Genomic DNA, 19,298 nt, shown 5'->3' on the forward strand with positions numbered 1-19,298 from the left:
GCTTCCCTTAAGATGTCTTCTTGTTAGATTGTGTCGTTAGTCAGATTAAGAGCACATGATTCAACTGTGCTTGTTTAAGAAGATACTTGAGGGTTACTTACTGTCTTAAATCCTCTTACGAAGTGGAGGAATAAGGAAAATAAGGAGAAGAAAGCCTGTGCTCAGTAACGGTGTGACGCAGTTCCTTAATTACCGGAAAAGACAAGGCCTCCCACCGTGCCCCCCAACCCTGAAAAAGCACAGCGGCCACTATTGTTTTAGCAATGCCCAGGTCTCCTTCTTTCAAGGCTTGGCGTCTTATGCTAGCCCACACATTGTGTGGGTCGGGGGGATATAAATCTGGCTCTTTTTCAGGGTCCACCGGCCCCGGATCAACGGGGTCTTCCTGTGGGGGGTAACCTGTGGCAAAAACATTCAAGGGGTTGGGGGGTTTCAGGTTCTGCAGCGGTAATGGAGTTACTGTAGGAGAGTTTCCTTCCCCCCCCGGCTTTTTCTCTGTGACTTTTTTCCTGTGCTTTCAAAATCTCAAAAATGCTTTTCCACCATGGGAGCATGCACTGCGCTTTGGCATCCCCCGATGTAGCCGCATCCCATCGTTTTACCCCCACATCATCCCAAAGCTCTCGCGTAAACATATTAGATGCAGTCACAGTGGGTAATTTTACCTGTACCCATCTAAGGATTGCCTTGAAATCATGCCAGGAATATTCTTTTCATGCTTATTAAGGAGAGCTTTCATAAGCTCAGATAATCTCTTTTGGGGGAAGACCCCTGATTGCCCATGTTTCCCACAACTCACCTCTAAATTCCAGAGGGACATTTTTTTTCAATTCCTGCTTCCTTTCAGCAGCTCATTCAACGTTGACTCGTGACCTGCTGCTCAGCCTGGCGGCTCATAAACCCATCACGTCGGGGTCACCAAATTGCCGCGATGAGAGACGGGACGCTGCTTGATGCAAGCAAATGTCGATTTATTGTATACAATCACAAGTTTATATATGTTATCAGAGGCTGCGCGCTTTAAACAGATTGGTTCTTTAAACTACACATTACATACTAGGCAATCCCTCATTGGTTAACTACAAACAAAGAGCGCTTTAAGTAAGTTTCAACAGTCATCAATCAGCACAAAGTTGTTGCTTCTCTTTTGGGCCATCTGTTCCTCATTGCCTTATCTTTACTCAGCCTGACTCCTCCTGTCAGTTGTTACCTATTCACATGCCTTGTCCTCCCGAGGTTTGTAGCCATCCTGCCAAGGTTTTATGGCCGGCCTCGCAAGGTTGATGGCCCACAAGCTCCAGCACATCCCCGCTTATCAGCTGGACCGTACTTGGAGACTTGCCTCTCAGGCTCTGTCCATATGTTCATGGCAGGGGTTCACTGCTTGGCTCTGTGCTTGCCTGAATCTCTGCTGCCACTTTTCCGTGGCTCCGCTTGGTGGCAATGGAAACTCAGCTGTGCAGGTCAGAGCAGGGGCTGAGATGCTGAAAGCATCACAGGGAGGTTGATGAGGAAGCTGAGCAAGTGCCTTCCCTTCCCCAGCACGCTGCAGATGAAACCAGCATCAGCTCTCCTTTTCCCTCAGGCTTTGGGGGAGCTGTTTGTTCCTGCCTGCAGACAGAGAGCGGCTGCAGGGCAGAGCTGGGCACACAGGGGCTGTGTTGCGACGGAGGGAAGACACAGTCACTCAATATGAGTGATCAGCAGACTTCGTTTATTGTCCCTTACAGTCACCTTTTATATCTTGTTATAATTAGCTCATACATATTACAAAAGTTAAGCTCATTATTGGTTAGTGGCCTAAATACCAAGCCCGCCCCAGTTTCTCTTCTGTCGTTTTCTGTTCCCACCTGCAACATTCTTTTCCCACCAAAATCTTCCTGTTATTGTGTAACAAAAACAGCCAAAGACGGTGTATTTTGCTTTACTTCAGATAAGCTGAGAGCGATGTGCATTTTTGTCCAGCCAGCTGGACTATGTCTATGAGACCTTTTTTTCAGCTAGCCAGTTATACACAATTCCCCCATTTTTATTTTGGGCGACGTAGGCTTGGTTGACCATTTTCAATAACAGCCTTTTAACACAGGAAAATACACAGCCAACTTATAAAATCTCAGTTCAGAAGTATAATTCCAGAAACACTTGAAAAATAAAGTTAGCTTGAAGCTTTAATTTAGATGCTCTTTCTGTTCCAGTGATATAAAAAGTTGAAAAAATTCAAAGGCAATTTTAAAGTTCTGAACATGGACTAATGCAAGCTCAAAACCCAAAAGGAAACCAAACTGGTGTTTGACTAGGAATATTTGCAAATATTTTAGTGGAAAATCCCTGACCATTAACAATTTTCTGTCCAAATAACAACTGCCCTTATGCAACCAACCAGTCCATACATCTTCTGAAGAATACCTCATTGATATCAAAGAATTAACAAAGGGAAAAAATTAGTTCTAAGCTATATACATTCATAAGTGGATTTTTCAATAGTTACATACAGATTTACACACTAAGCCATAATGGCTTGTAGGTGATACACACAGGAAGAGTACGTTGCTTATCTGTCTGAGTGTCTATGCTAAATTTGACAACTATGCCACAAGCCAAGCCTACATGGGTGCTGTGTGTTATGCACGTTCCTTAACAAACAGTATACTAGACAAATTCCCAAGATCTAGTCCCCAACCTAATTATATTATTTTGTAGCCAATTAAGGAAAATAACACAAATGTGCATATCTACGTGTGCACACACCTTTTAGTTCCGAACCAATCTGTGATAAAAGGCCTTAGCCTTATGGCATCATCAAATCTTAACGAGTACAGTAATTAAAAATGCAGTCTTACTCTAAGTGTGATTTATGCTGACATTCCCTCAATGCTACACGTATTTCTCACTCAACTGCCTCAAGTTAAAACAGTAGTATTTGTTAATATGTATTAAAAAATCATTAATTCTCTACAATAGCAGTTGACTTCCATAACACTATGGAAGCAAAAGAGGCTTAAGATGGGTTTTCTGAATACTAACAATTTATTTTAGACTCTCTAAACTCAGGTCTTGAAAGATTTCACTCTGCCAGACATAGAAACACTGTTGCACTCCAGTTGTGATATCCCTTTTCCCAAGTTGTCACATGCACATCTTGCTCAAGCAACCTTATTGTTCAAGTTTCTCTCTGCTACGTAAAAGCAGATTGCACTTGTAGATATAAAAGACAGCACCCTTACTTAGATTATTACCTTATTACCTCCTAACTCTTAGTATACCTTGTATCTCTGATTTCATCACTTCAAAAATTCACCAGGAGCAGATAAAACCACAGCATCAGACTAAACTACACCTTAACTGCTGATTCAAATAAAGGCATTCTCTTCAGATATGCCTAATGCTTACAAATAATTTGGGCTGGTTTTGATCAAAAAACCATTATTACAATAATGATCAAAAATAATAATCCCATTTGCAAAATGCCTTTAAGCCAGCCTCCTAGTCCCAACCACTTTCCACATTCAGAATACAGCATAAACACAGAATACAGAATAAATTATCTCCATCAAGGCCAAGAGGCTTCTTTTTATACACAGAGTTGTTTGCTAGTTCAAAGCAGAAACCCATTTCTTGTAGGTGACATCTGAAGCACTTTTTTTTTTTTTTTTTTTTTTTTTCTGGGTTTGTAATCAAGTCCATATTTTTCCTTGAGAAGCTTAAGCTGTTCCACTTGTTTCAGGAGTTATTCCAACTCTGAGTTGTCGAATAGGTCCGTATTTCCCAAAAATATCATACATTTCCTGCGCTGTGATTTTATACGGCAGGTTCCAAATATAAAGGATCCGATTAACCTCTGGGGGCAGCCAGATGTTAGCTCGCTTGGCCGCTTGCATCGCCATGGCGCCAATCGGAGGGGGGGTGGTGCCGCCTTGGAGAGAAACCGTGGCCGGGAAGGGGCCTGCCGGGCCGCGCGCCGCCACTCGCTGCTGCCGCGGGGGTCCCGGATGCTATCCCATACGCTAATAACCCGGGTAATTCCTTTTTACAATCTATGACCCAAACACTCCGCTTTTCTAAAAAGCATATGAGCGAATCATATGTCGCTTGTCTCTCTACACCTTCGTCAGCGCTGTTGCAGCCTTTGCGAGACTTCGGCGATGCGTGGCCGGTGGGACCCTCTGTAGGTGCTCCTGGGCGCGATGACTGTGCCCTTCCGCCTCCTGCGCTGCTTTCAGGACCGGTACCCGAAACTCCGTCAAACCGTGTCTCGCAGGTTCAGCCCTCTCTAGGGTCCCTGTTCGGGCGGCATTTGTTGCGACGGAGGGAAGACACAGTCACTCAATATGAGTGATCAGCTGACTTTGTTTATTGTGCCTTACAGTCACCTTTTCTATCTGTTATAATTAGCTCATACATATTACAAAAGTTAAGCTCATTATTGGTTAGTTGCCTAAATACCAAGCCCGCCCCTAGTTTCTCTTCTGTCGTTTTCTGTTCCCACCTGCAACATTCTTTTCCCACCAAAATCTTCCTGTTATTGTGTAACAACAACAGCCAAAGACAGTGTATTTTGCTTTACTTCAGATAAGCTGAGAGCAATGTGCATTTTTGTCCAGCCAGCTGGACTATGTCTATGAGACCTTTTTTCAGCTAGCCAGTTATCCACAGGGCTGAGCTGGGCTCTGTCAGCACTGGCAGGGAAGGGCCCTGGGGCCAGAGAAAGAGCTGCTGGCAGGGACAGCTGCAGGCAGCAGAGCCCTGGGCAGGGAGGGGGGGAGATGCTGAGGGGAACCCTGATGCAGGGCAGATAGGGGCACCTCCTGGCCATGGTCTGCCGTGCAGGTGCCTTCCCTGAGCAACACACCTCTGCTCTCCTCTCCCACCCAGCACAGCCTTTAGACCGTTGGTTTCATGTGTTTCAACACCCCCTGGTCCAGCAGAGCAGCAGAAGGGATGAAGTGCATCTCTCCTGCTGCCACGCTGCCATTTCTCGCTGAGCAGAGCCTGAGGGTGACTGTCCTGCACTGCTGCTGTGTGGGAGGTGGTGTGCCGGGCTGGGCAAGGGGAAGGAGTTCCCGAGTGTCCCTTTGTCTCTCTCCTGGCCTTGCTCAGATGCTATTGGGATTGCAGACAGGCTCTCTGGCAATAGGGGTTTCAGCTGCAGGCTCAGGGGCAGACCTTGTGGGTCCTCCTGTGCAGACATGTCCTCTAGCATGGAGGTGTCCCAGCTTTCCCCTAACCTGTGATGCTGTGGGCAATGCAGTCTGTGAGGCTGGGGGAGGAGCTGACGCTCTGTCTCGAGCTTTCCATGATCAGGACCCTTGACTATCTACCTCGGGTGTCCACCCAAGGTCTGTGCTGCTTCCAGGGCACACAGTGAGCCCTGGGTGTCCTTGGATAGCAGTGTGGTGCTGAGCCTTCGGGAAGGGATTGAGGAATTCTGTTCTCTGCAGTGGATCCCTCTGCTCTCAGCAGTGCCTGGCTGCTTGTCAGGGTAACATGGCAGTGTGATCACTCTCCATCTAAGAAAGGAGCAATTGCCGGGCAGCTGGGAAGGAGAGGGATGGAGAGAGCAGAGTGCCTGCCTCTGCCCTCAGGCACAGACAGTCCCCTTGCCTCTCAGCACTCACTCTGCTCTCCCTGAGCACAGCACAAAGCCCTCCTGACCTGACTCTGGCCATGGCCGTTGCTCAGCACAGGCAGAGCCGATGCTGACAGGCCCTTCTGCGCTGGGAGCAGTTTGGGCTGAGCCAGGGCAAGGCCAGGACTGGCCCCTGCCCCCAGGGTTCCCATGAAGCCCCTGCTGCAGAGCAGGGCTCACTGCTGGGCAGCCAGCGGGCACAGCCCCTGCTCCTCACAGCACACTCGGCCAGCACTCAGCACAGCTCCAGCCACGGCTCGGAAGGGAGCTCTCCTAGGAACGGCAGAGGCGGGGACAGGGGGCACCGGGGGAGCATCTAGGAGAAAGGGCTTTCACTTGGCTCACAGAAGTCTTGCCTGACTTGTCACTATGTTTTCTTCATGAACAGGACCCTATGGTTGGAGGCAGCAGATGTCCAACAGCAGCTCCATCACCCAGTTCCTCCTCCTGGTATTGGCAGACACGTGTGTTGCTAGGTAGGGCCTGGCGGCCGGAAGATGTCGCGCTGTACGGACACACAGGGCCCCCCTCCAGGTAGCCAACAGCTTGTAGCTTATGATGTAAGCAGACGGAAGTGACACTGTAAACCTAGGCTATATAGTGCCGCGCCGCTCAGCAATAAACGCCATTTGCCATCCACCACATTGGTGTCTGTGAGCTGATGGACCGCGCGGCCAGGGGTCGGCCGCCGTGCCGTTCCTGAACCAGGTCACCGCGTGCCTGCGAAGGCAACAAGTGGTGCCGAAACCAGGGAAAATCACCTCGAATCGGGTGAACGGTGGCCGGAGCGGCAGGACCAGCCCGGCGGGGAGGATGCTCCCGGACCAACCAAGAGGATGGAAGCTCTTGTGAAGGTCGTATTACAGCTGCATAAGCAGTGGGGTATTGCTTGTAAGCCCAAAGATTTTAATCTCGCATTTGCGAGACTTTTAGAGCTCGGGGTCATTGACCAGCCGGTGGATATACTCCACCCAGATGTGTGGGACAAATGCTCCCATGCTTTATGCGATGAAACGATGTCTACTGGTAGTGGAAATAATCTGAAAGCATGGGGGAAAGTCGTCCAGGCACTCCAAAAAGCTAGACACGAGCAGGAGACCTGGAAAGCTGCAAGGGATTGTCTGTTAAACACCCCGCGGGTGGGAAATGGGGCGACTATACAAACATCACACCACCCGGTTGAAGAGGGTTCCGCCGACCCTCAAAGCCGACAGAATAGTGACACGCCCACTCAGTGTCCAAAAGACTCTTCCGTCTCCAACTCGCCCACAGGACCCTCAGCAGACTCCTTTTGGGGCAAGCTGGCTGCAGAGGCCAGGGGCGCTGAGGCAAAAGCCGAGGCCGAAAGTACACGGAGTGAACCACCGCCCTGTGCGCCCCAAGATGGCGCCGAGCAGCAAGGGGAAGGGCGGGGCCAGACCGCCCCCGGCGGGAGCAGGGAGGGAGCGCTAGAGTTAACGGGCGCACACAGAGGGGAGGGGGAAGAGAATGGGAAGGAAAAGAGTGATTGGCACGACCAAAAAAGGGAAAAGAGCGCCAGCGAGGGGCAGAAAGCCAATCAGAATGACCCTCCCCAAAACTGCCCTTATAAGGCAGTCGCCGCCCCAAGCGGAAGGCGGGGCGGGCAGAAAGGGAAAGAACCGCCCAATTACGCAGACAAGGGAGGGGCCGAAGCCCGACCACATACCACCAACACCCGGAAGTGAGCAGTCAGTCGGGCTCTGACTCCGGCTCAGACTCTGCATGGGAGACTTGGCTGGCAAATACAAAGACCAAAATATCACCACTCACGGGGAAAGAAAGAAATAAGGGGACAGAAATTCCTCTCACAGATTGGAGAAAAATACAAATTGCATGTGCCGATTGGGCCCCATCGGACGCACTAGCATTCCCGGTCCGAGTGACGGACGGGGGACAGAGGGTCCATTCCCCCTTAAGCCCTAAGGATATACGAGCGATTGTTAAAGCAATCGCGGACAACAGACTCAATTCTGCCATGGTCTCCACCCTCATAGATGGGGTTTTTGGGGGAGATGATTTGCTCCCGTTTGATATAAAACAGACTTGTAGGTTGATTTTTGATGGGGCAGGGGTGATTGTGTTTAAACAAGAATGGGAGGAGAACTATGCAAGGCAATTAGTCCGAGTAACCGGAGTGGGTCATCCGCTACACGGCTCCAGCCTACAGCGGTTGATGGGTACAGACCCAACAATGATTACCCCCCAAGCACAAGCCCAGGGCCTGCGGGCCCATGAAGTTATGGCAACTACTTGTGCAGCTAGAGAGGCCATTCGCACGACCTCTACAGTTATTGCCAAGCCATCGCCACGGTCCACAATAAAACAAAAAGAAAGTGAGAGTTTTACACAGGTTGTAGATCGCCTCCAAGCAGCAGTCGATTCCTCGGCCCTGCCCTCGGAGGCGAAAGGCCCAGTCATTGCAGACTGTTTGCGGCAACAGTGTAATCTAAAAACCAAAGAAACCTGCAATCACTGCCACCGAGGTCAAGTCTCGCGGACATGATTAAACATGTTGTGAGCGAGGAACACCTGGCCCCAATTCAAGTGGCTGTTTGTGCACTGGCTAGCGTGATGACATGCCTCAAATGTGGCCAACCAGGCCATGTGATGATTAATTGTCCCCTTTTCGGAGACTCGCCGATGGCGCTCCTCCCACAAAACCGATCTAAAGGACCGTGTTGGGCCTGTGGAAAGAGAGGGCACCTCGCGAAGGAATGCAGGCTTAAAAAGCAGGGAAACGGGAAAGGGAGGGGGCCCCCGGACCGCACACAGCCCTCTCCCACTTGGGATGTCAGGCGGCCCCATTACACCAACCCCAGACAGGGGGGGTCACTCCCGAACCCGTTGCCCCCGCAGGAAGCAACCAACTTTATGGCCCAGCCAATGACCCCACAAACCTGGCCTCCATCCCAGGGACAGCAGGAACCACCCCTTGGGGGCGAGACCCCTGGGTGGCCCTGGCAGTAAGGTGTGACAACCCGCCAGTGGTATGGGGGATCTGTTCCCTGCGTAATACCTCGAATGACACCACCATTAGCATCCCCTTTTTAATTAACACTGGAGCAGATGTTACAGTTATCCCTGAAACGAGCTGGCCCCCACGTTGGAAATCGGAAGATGCCCCCATGGTAGGTGGAGTCCGGGGACTAACCCGAGCTCAGAAGAGTGCTCAGCTGGGAGCAATCACGCTTCACACAGAAAAGGGACCGGAGAAGACCATTACCCTTGTGAGAAACTATGGACTAGGGTATTGTTTATTAAGATTTATGTTAAGCTCAATGTAAAGGTTAGGCAACAAAAGATATGAAACGCTTATGCAAACAGCTACCAGACACCGCCTGTGTAAGATAAGATAACCGCAATACACAAACTAAACCAGACACCGCTGGTGCAAGATAAGATAACCGCAATACACAAACTAAACCAGACACCGCTGATGCAAGATAAGATAACCACCAGATGTCCAGGAACCGACAGAAATAGGGCAAACAACCCCATATAAGGACATATGAGTGAGGGGTCAACTATGGGACAAAGGAGGAAGACCACCAGGAGGCAGAAAACGACCCCCTAACAACAACTGAAGCATGACTCCACTACCTCATGAACACAGAAGTAAAGATGTATAAAAAGGGACTGTTTGAACTGCTCAGGACGGCAGTTGGCGGAGCGCAGACTCCCCTGTCGTCCAGCGCTGTTTTGCTCATATTCTACTTGCTATAATTAATAAAATTTTAATTGGATTATGATCCGTTGCGGTCTCAATTTATAACAATTTCTGGTGCCGTGACTCGGATAAGGAACAGTGGGCTTTGGTCCTCCGGGGAGGCGCCCCGCGACATTTCGCGGCCCCGCGACCAACAGCTTACTCCAACCTTACCGACGAACCTAAATTCTAGAATAATGAGCAAAGGAGAAACCTGTAAAATCCCATAAAAATTCTGTGCACGGGAGTCCGGACGAAGACGCAGGACGCGTAAGTATATTGCGAATTTGTTTGCAGGGTTTGCCGTTCGGGCGGGATTGGGTTTCCTGGAATATAACGAGTGAGAGGTTCGATATACTGAACCAAGTGAGTGCGGACTCTTAAGTACTGTGTCTCCCATCTCCCACGAGGGACTGGGCCAGGAACAAGGGGAGCGAGTGAGTGTATGTTTGTGGATATTCCAGAAGATGGGGGCGAAGGGCAGCAAGCCTTCGAATCCCATGGGAAGGGTACCCACTGTACCTAAGAATACCCCTCTGGCATATATCTTAGACAATTGGAGATATTTCCCTGGAACCCTAGGGAAAGATAAGCAGAAAATGATAGAATATTGTACTAAGATATGGGGAGGGAAGAAGATTTCTAAAAATGTCTTTTGGCCAGTCTATGGGTCAGAAGAAGAGTGGGTAAGACAGCAATTAAACCTCTGGGTTAATAATAAAAAACCCCTTAACCCGGAGGAGAGTCAATATGCGGAAGTGTGGCTAGAAAGACCGGGAGCTAGACTTTACCCGCTGAATGAAATAAAAACTAAGCAAAAGAAAAAGAAGGAAGAGTTAGACAAAGCCCTTCTAACCCCCCCTCCTTACGCTCCTCCTCCTGCTCCCGCAGCCTCTTCAGAGGTCCCCAGAGCGCCCACTCCCCCACCAGAGTCGGAACAAGGGTCTCCCCCTCTTCCTAGACGCGTAACTAGAAGTCAAAAAGGGGCAGCTCAGATGTACCCCCTAAGGGAAATACCCATGGGGGGACCTCAACCTGTGATAGGATATATTTCCGTACCCCTAAACTCGGCTGACCTACGAGATTTTAAAAGGACCGAGATGGGAAACTTAATTGAGGACCCACTCGGAGTGGCAGAAAGATTAGATCAATTTCTGGGACCAAACCTTTATACTTGGGGTGAGATGCAATCTATCCTTGGTCAATTATTTACTACCGAGGAAAGAGATATGATTAGGCGAGCAGGAATGAGACTGTGGGATGCTCAGCATGCCGAGGGACCCCAAGCAGATATTAAATGGCCACTCCAAAGACCTAATTGGGATAATCAGGATCCGGCGCATAGAACTCATATGCAGGACCTGAGAACTATAGTAATTCAGGGGATTAGAGAAGCAGTACCCCGTGGCCAGAATATCAATAAAGCATTTAATGAAATGCAAAAGAAAGATGAGAGCCCTACTGAGTGGCTGGAATGACTGAGAAAAGCCCTTCAGCTGTACTCTGGGGTAAATCCAGACGACCCTTTAGGGCAAGCGCTCCTCAAAACTCAGTTTGTGGCAAAATCATGGGAAGATATCAGAAAGAAGATTGAAAAGTTAGAAGACTGGCAGAATAGAGGGTTGGATGAATTATTGAGGGAAGCTCAGAAAGTCTACGTAAGGCGGGAAGAAGAGAGCAGCAAGCGACAAGTAAAAATGATGGTAGCAGCGGTCAGAGAGGATCACAAAGGGCGGACTGGTGAACACAGATCTGCTGGAACGAAACAAGGGAACGTAGTAGTAAAGAAGGAACAGAGATGTTGTTTTTACTGTGGAAAGAAGGGACATATAAAAAAGAATTGCAGAGAAAGGATCAGGGATGAGGAAATATTGAAAACGGAATAGGAGAGTCAGGGGCTTTATATCTTAGGGGACCGGAGTCATCATGAGCCCTTGATAAAATTAAAAATAGGTCCCCATAAACAAGAGTTCACCTTTTTAGTAAACACTGGGGCTGAGAAATCAACTATTAAGCAAATACCTGAGGGATGTAAAGTTTCCCCTGAAAAAGTACAAGTAATTGGGGCAAAAGGAGAACCCTTTAAAGTAAGCAAAATCAAAAATGTGGTATTCGAAACTGAAAATAAATTTGGAATGGGTGAACTCTTGCTCGTCCCTGAAGCAGAATTTAATCTGTTAGGACGAGATTTAATTGTTGAATTGCAATTAGAAATTAAAGTGAAAAATCAAGAGCTAACAGTGTCTGCTTATCCTTTGACCGTGGATGATCAAAAACAAATTAACCCCGATGTCTGGTACTCTCCGGACACAATTAGTAGACTGGAAATCCCACCGATTAAAATCCAAATTTCCGAACCCCACATACCTGTGAGGGTAACGCAATATCCCATATCCCTAGAAGGACGGAGGGGATTAAAACCAGAAATTGATCGATTGTTAGCACAAGGAATCTTAGAGCCTTGTATGTCACCCTTTAACACTCCCATTCTGCCTGTAAAGAAACCAAATGGGAAATATCGGCTCGTACATGATTTAAGGGAAATAAACAAAAGAACTATCACCCGGTTCCCTGTAGTAGCAAATCCATACACACTGCTAAGCAAGCTAGGACCCCATAAATCCTGGTATAGTGTGGCTGATTTAAAGGATGCCTTTTGGGCCTGTCCACTGGCAGAAGAATGCTGTGATTATTTTGCCTTTGAATGGGAAGACATAGAGACAGGCCGTAGACAGCAATTGAGATGGACCGTGCTTCCCCAAGGGTTCACTGAGCCCCCTAATCTGTTTGGACAGGCCCTGGAAGAGCTCTTAAAAGAATACCAGGTACAAACGGGAAACGTGCTGTTACAGTATGTAGATGATCTGCTCATAGCAGGGAATAATAAGGAGGATGTAAGAAAAGAAAGCATTCGACTCCTAAACTTTCTTGCACAAAAGGGCCTACGGGTATCACAAGAAAAGTTACAATTTGTGGAGGAAAAAGTGAAATATTTGGGGCATTATTTGTTTAACGGCAAGAAGATATTGGATCCAGAGCGCATTAAAGGAATTCTGGAATTACCTATGCCTGTCACTAAGAGGCAAATTCGGCAGGCATTAGGGCTATTTGGGTATTGTAGGCAATGGATAGAGAACTACAGCTTTAAAGTTAAATTCTTATATGAACAACTGTCTAAAGACAAAATACCCAAGTGGACCCCTCAGGATCAAGAGCAGTTTGCCAGTCTTAAAAGGGAGCTAAGTCAAGCACCGGTTTTAAGCCTCCCAGATTTAAAGCGGCCATTCCATTTATTCGTTAACATACATGAAGGAACGGCATTTGGAGTATTAACTCAGGAATGGGCCGGACAAAAGAAACCGGTGGCATACTTATCAAAGCTGTTGGACCCTGTGAGCAGGGGTTGGCCGAGTTGTTTACAAATTATTGTTGCTGCTGCCTTATTACTTGAAGAAACGAATCGTATTACCTTTAATGGAGAAGTTGTCCTATATGCACCTCATAATATAAGGGGGGTGCTTCAACAAAAAGCAGAAAAATGGCTTACAGATAGCCGACTACTAAAGTATGAGGGAATACTTATAGAATCCCCTAAACTATCTTTGAAAACTATTGGAGCAGTTAACCCCGCTGAATTTTTGTACCCAGGAGAAGGTAATGAACTATTGCACAATTGTTTTCAAACAATTGAACAACAGACACGTATTAGGCCAGACTTAGAAGAAGAAGAACTACAATGTGGAGAAGTACTATTTATAGATGGGTCATCACGAATAGTGGAAGGTAAACAATTGTCTGGATATGCTATCGTTAAGTTAGAGAAAGGAGAATTTAAGACAATAGAATCGGGCCCCCTGAGTGCCAGCTGGTCGGCTCAAGCCTGTGAGCTGTATGCATTGTGGAAAGCATTAGTGTCACTGAAGGGAAAGGATGGAACTATATATACAGACTCACGCTATGCGTTTGGAGTGGTACATACCTTTGGAAAAATATGGGAGGAAAGAGGATTTGTTAACTCACAGGGAAAAGAACTGATACACCCGGAATTAATTCGGCGAGTTCTGGGGGCATTGAAAATGCCGAATAAAATAGCAGTTGTACATATAAAGGGACACCAGCGAGGTACAAGTTACCAAGTTAGAGAAAATAATGCAGCTGATACAGAAGCAAAACAAGTGGCAGGCAATTATAGTACGATTTTGACTATGCAACAAATATCTGTTAGTAAAAATTTGAGTTTTGAGTCTGCAGAAAAGGAAAAACTAGAACAAATGGGAGCTAAGGAACAGAATGGTAAGTACATATTGCCAGATGGGAGAGAAGTCTTGCCGAAGGGCATAGCACTCGAAATATTTTCAAAAATACACAGTAAAACACACTGGGGAACCCAGGCGTTAGTTGATCATTTCAATCAACAGTTTGCCTGTTTAGGCGTATATAACATAGCAAAGACAGTCACGGCAGCCTGCGAGACCTGTCAAAAGGTTAATCGAAACAATATGAGACAAAAACCTCTTGGAGGACGTTCCCCAGCATACAGACCTTTCTCACACATACAAGTGGATTTTACTGAATTACCCAGGGTAGGGCGTTACAAATATTTATTAGTAATGGTAGATCATTTAACACATTATGTTGAGGCTTTTACTACCTCCAAGGCAACTGCTAACCAAGTTACTAAAGTGTTACTTGAACACATTATACCTCGATATGGAGTACCTGAAGTAATCGACTCGGACAGAGGAACACACTTTGTGTCAAAAATTGTTAGAGATCTAACAGAAAGCTTGGGTATTAAGTGGGAATACCATACGCCATGGCATCCACAAAGTTCGGGAAAAGTTGAAAGGATGAATGGAGAAATCAAAACTATTTTGACTAAATTAATGATAGAAACCAAATTATCATGGATTAAGTGCCTACCCATGGCACTATTAATTCTCAGAACTAGACCCCGAGCGGATGTGGGAATATCAGCATTTGAAATGGTGTATGGAATGCCCTATAGAATTGAAAGCCCACAAACAAATATTTTAATTCGAGACCGTGCGATTAATGAATATGTTTTACAATTAGCAGAACATCGTAACAAGCTTTGGGAACACGGACTGATTGTGCAACGACCCCCGTTGGACTTAAAAATTCACAATGTTAAACCTGGGGATTGGATATTGATTAAAGTATGGAAGGAAAAAACCCTAAAACCCAATTGGGAGGGACCTTATCTTGTTCTGCTTACAACAGAAACGGCTCTCCGGACTGCTGAGCGTGGATGGACTCATGCCAGTCGCATTAAAGGCCCAGCGATGAGACCCCACTGGAAAGTAATCAGTACACCAGGTGACACCAAGATAACATTGAGAAGATAAAGTTATGATAGAGATTTTACTTGATTATTTTGACGCATTACCTTTTGGTATAAAGTGTGTATTGTTGTTTACATTTGCTATAGTTATCTCGCTTTTTATCTATTATATATGGAAGTGTAAGAAGTGTAATTGCTAAGCTCATGCAGCCACACAATATTGAATATAGAAAATATGCTGATGTGAATGATACATGCATTTTGGATATACGAATTAGGTGTAATAATTTGAACTGCAATTGTTATCCATTTGCTTGTTTTAAATGTAAGGTATGCCAGGATAAATGGTGGACACACTGTGAATTCGGATACCCTCCGGCAGGAGTTTGCACACAGTGTTGGAAAAATCCAAAGAACTCTCACTGAGTGGAGACTAAAACAATTAGAGTCTAAACAAGAAATTATTCGGGAATCCCAAGAATGGTGGGAAATTTTTGCTAAAGGAATAAACCCTCAATATTATTGTTACCACTCCAACGAACCAGTCCCCTTTGTAGCTGAAATTTTAGTTATAAAGTGCAGGAGGGAAGTACTAACCGTGTCTTGCTTGGCCCCATTAATTAAAGCTGCAAAGTGGGAAGCCTATGTAAACAGGCAGAAAGCCCGAAACAGCTGTTCTCCTGATAAATTCCCTTGCTGCCGAGAAGATGGTACACCCCGTGGCTCGAAGCAACCGAGTCGACGGGCGAGGCAGAGGAGAAACAAACCGTGGAGAAAAGAGCCAGAAAAATGGGATGCAAAAGCAGCCATGGCCGAACTTCCCCAGGACTGGTAAGAATATACTTAAATTGGCAGAATTAACAAACACCCTTTTTCCTGGTATACCGTTAATTGTGCTATTGATAATAACCCAGGCAAAAGGGGGAAACCCACATGAACCATTTAAGTGGGAACTAATATCTTGGGAAGGAACGAAAACAATAGCCACTTTTAGCAACCCAGGGCCACCTGAATTCGTAGTGAAACTTTGTGATTTAGTACCAATACCTTGTGAAAAAGGACCTCCATTTTATTTATGCCCGGCCTCTGGACAGCCTTACTGTCATTATCCCGGACACTATTATTGTGGTTATTGGGGATGTGAGACAATAGCCTCGGGCTGGACAGTAAAGGCTCCTGATAAATATATAAAAGCAACCTGGACTCCTAACGGATGTGTACCTGAACAAACAGGTGTAGATCTTACAGGTCTGCGTGACGTGGATTATGTAGCTCCACGTAACAAGAAAGTCTGTACCCGCATCAAATTTCAAATATTGCATCCCCTAGAAGACGAATGGTTAGTAGGACGAACATGGGGAATATGTGTCTATGCAGGAATTCCTAAAGATTGGGGAGGGCACTTTCTCATAAGAAAAATTAAAATACCACATGATTCACTCCCTGTTGGGCCGAATAAAGTATTGAATTCACCCACTTTCCCTAAGAAAAAGATTGTCCCCACAAGTGTTACAACCACTCGTCCAAACTCCCTATCAGTAACAGATAGAACAACTAATGACACGGTGACTGAGTCCTCTTTAGTTAGGGATTCAGGAGTGTCAGAATCCAAAGACCCCTTATGGGATTTAATGCAAGCCTCTTATCGTACCCTTAATGAAAGCAAACCAAATTTAACTAAGGAATGCTGGTTATGTTACAATGTTAGACCACCATATTTTGAGGCAATCGGAATACCAGATAGGATTCAATGGTCTAGTGGTTCAAACCCACAAGAATGCCCCTGGGATGACCAGAAGAACCATACGCAAGGAATTACTATTCAATTGGTAACAGGTCAAGGAAAATGTATAGGTACAGTGCCCGAAAAATATCAGCCTTTGTGTAATCAAACAATCACTAACACCAATATAGAGAAACACAAGAATCAAAATGACAAATGGGCTATCCCGACACCAGGAGCTAAATGGGTTTGTTCAGACATCGGAGTAACGCCTTGCCTATCCCTAAACGTGTTTAATCAATCTCAGTTTTGTGTACAGGTGATTATTGTTCCTCGTCTGATCTATCACACCTCTGAGGAGGTGTTACGCCACTTTGAAGGAGACCTGGATAGACAAAAATGAGAGCCAGTTACAGTGGTAACCCTAGCTACACTGCTGATAGCGGGCGGAGGTGGAGCAGGTACAGGCATAGCCTCCCTAGTAAAAGGTCAGGAATTACAAATTTTGCAGATGGCTGTAGATGAGGATTTAGCAAAAATAGAACAATCTATCCAAAATTTAGCCAATTCAGTAAAGTCTTTATCAGAAGTAGTGCTGCAAAATAGAAGAGGATTAGATCTACTGTTCTTAAAGGAAGGAGGGTTATGTGTAGCTCTCAATGAAGAATGTTGTTCTTTTGCTGACCATACGGGAGTAGTCCAGGACACCATGTCTGAACTCCGGAAAAGGTTAGATCAACGTAAGAAAAATCGTGAGGCGGGCAGGTCATGGTATGAAAACTGGTTTAATGTTTCACCTTGGCTAACCACTTTGTTGTCTGCTTTAGCAGGACCGCTTATTATGTTGATTCTGGGACTTATATTTGGGCCTTGTATATTACGCTATATTTTACATTTTATTAAAGAACGGTTTGACATAGCTAAATTGCTTATTCTAACTACGAGGTCTGGGGCAAAATATAAGAGTGTATCTATTAATGAGGATGAAGATTGTTGTGAATGCGTTATGCCATGTGAGAACTATGCCTATTGTAATTGTGAGGTATTACCTTGTGAGTGTTATGATAAATGTTGGGATTGTGGAAAAAGGTTTGCTTGCAGTGCCGAGAATGAAAGTAGCGTCTAATAAACAATAATAGGATAAAAAGAAAAAGGGGGGATTGTGAGAAACTATGGACTAGGGTATTGTTTATTAAGATTTATGTTAAGCTCAATGTAAAGTTCAGGCAACAAAAGATATGAAAACGCTTATGCAAACAGCTACCAGACACCGCTTGTGTAAGATAAGATAACCGCAATACACAAACTAAACCAGACACCGCTGGTGCAAGATAAGATAACCGCAATACACAAACTAAACCAGACACCGCTGGTGCAAGATAAGATAACCACCAGATGTCCAGGAACCGACAGAAACAGGGCAAACAACCCCATATAAGGACATATGAGTGAGGGGTCAACTATGGGACAAAGGAGGAAGACCACCAGGAGGCAGAAAACGACCCCCTAACAACAACTGAAGCATGACTCCACTACCTCATGAACACGGAAGTAAAGATGTATAAAAAGGGACTGTTTGAACTGCTCAGTACGGCAGTTGGCGGAGCGCAGACTCCCCTGTCGTCCAGCGCTGTTTTGCTCATATTCTACTTGCTATAATTAATAAAATTTTAATTGGATTATGATCCATTGCGGTCTCAATTTATAACAGTTAAGGATATTTATCCTGTAGTAGCAAACCCTTATACACTGTTAACAGCATTAAGGGACACTTATCAATGGTTTACAGTGCTTGATCTAAAAGATGCTTTTTTTTGTATACCTTTTGAAAAAGAAAGCAGAAAACTGTTTGCTTTTGAATGGGAAAATCCTCAAACCGGGCGAAAGATGCAGTTGACATGGACTAGATTACCCCAAGGATTTAAAAACAGTCCAACTATTTTTGGAAATCAATCAGCTAAAGAACTTGAAATCTGGAAACAGGATAAATCAAGACCTGGGCATTTACTCTTACAATATGTGGATGACATACTGATTGCTACAGAAGAAAGATTTACTTGTATACGGGTGACTATTGACCTCTTGAATTTCCTGGGACTAAATGGGTATAAGGTATCCAGGAAGAAAGCCCAGATAGCCTGCCAGACTGTGATATATCTGGGCTTTGAGATTTCAAAAGGACAACGGCAATTAGGAAAAGATCGCAAAGAAGCTATTTGTGGTATACCTGAGCCGAGAAATATTCATGAACTCAGAGCATTTTTGGGAATGACTGGGTGGTGTCGCCTTTGGATTATGAACTATGGGCTAATAGCTAAACCACTCTATGAGGCCCAAAAGAATTCTCCCTTTGTATAGGGCCCACAACAACAAAAGGGTTTTGTAGAATTGAAACGTGCCTTAATGTCTGCACCTGCTTTGGGACTGCCAGATCTAACCAAAGATTTTCAGTTGTTTGTTCATGAAAGGCAACACCTGGCACTGGGAGTACTAACCCAGAAGATGGGAAGCTGGAAACGACCAGTCGGATACTTCTCTAAACAACTGGACACAGTGAGTAAAGGGTGGCCAAACTGCCTTCGAGCAGTAGCCGCAACAGTAATGCTCATACAAGAAGCTCGGAAATTGACTTTGGGAAGAACAATAACAGTCTATGTCCCACACATGGTGATAACTGTCCTAGAACAGAAGGGGGGACATTGGCTGTCTCCCAGCCGAATGATGAAGTACCAGGTGGTATTGACTGAACAAGATGATGTGATTCTAAAAACGACTAACCTGGTAAATCCTGCAGTATTTTTAAGTTCTGTACAGGAAGAAGGACAACTAGAACATGATTGTTTGGCTACCATCGAGTATGTTTATTCCAGTCGTGAGGATTTGAAAGATGTACCATTGGAGCAACCAGACTGGGAAT

The 19,298-nt window shown here is 45.7% G+C and overlaps 2 long non-coding RNA genes across 2 annotated transcripts in view; one reads left to right on the forward strand and one right to left on the reverse strand.

Annotated features, from left to right (window-relative positions):
* The window catches only part of LOC308057212, a 173,124-nt gene that overhangs the window by 51,609 nt on the left and 102,217 nt on the right, over positions 1-19,298 (reverse strand). The window lies entirely within an intron of this gene.
* Positions 9,197-15,160, forward strand: LOC308057214. Its single transcript, XR_013925180.1, has 2 exons — positions 9,197-13,646; positions 14,598-15,160. It is a non-coding gene; the product is annotated as an uncharacterized lncRNA (long non-coding RNA).

This window comes from Falco punctatus (genome assembly GCF_963210335.1).
Source record: "Falco punctatus genome assembly, contig: scaffold_40, whole genome shotgun sequence".
NCBI classification, from domain to species: Eukaryota; Metazoa; Chordata; class Aves; order Falconiformes; family Falconidae; genus Falco; species Falco punctatus.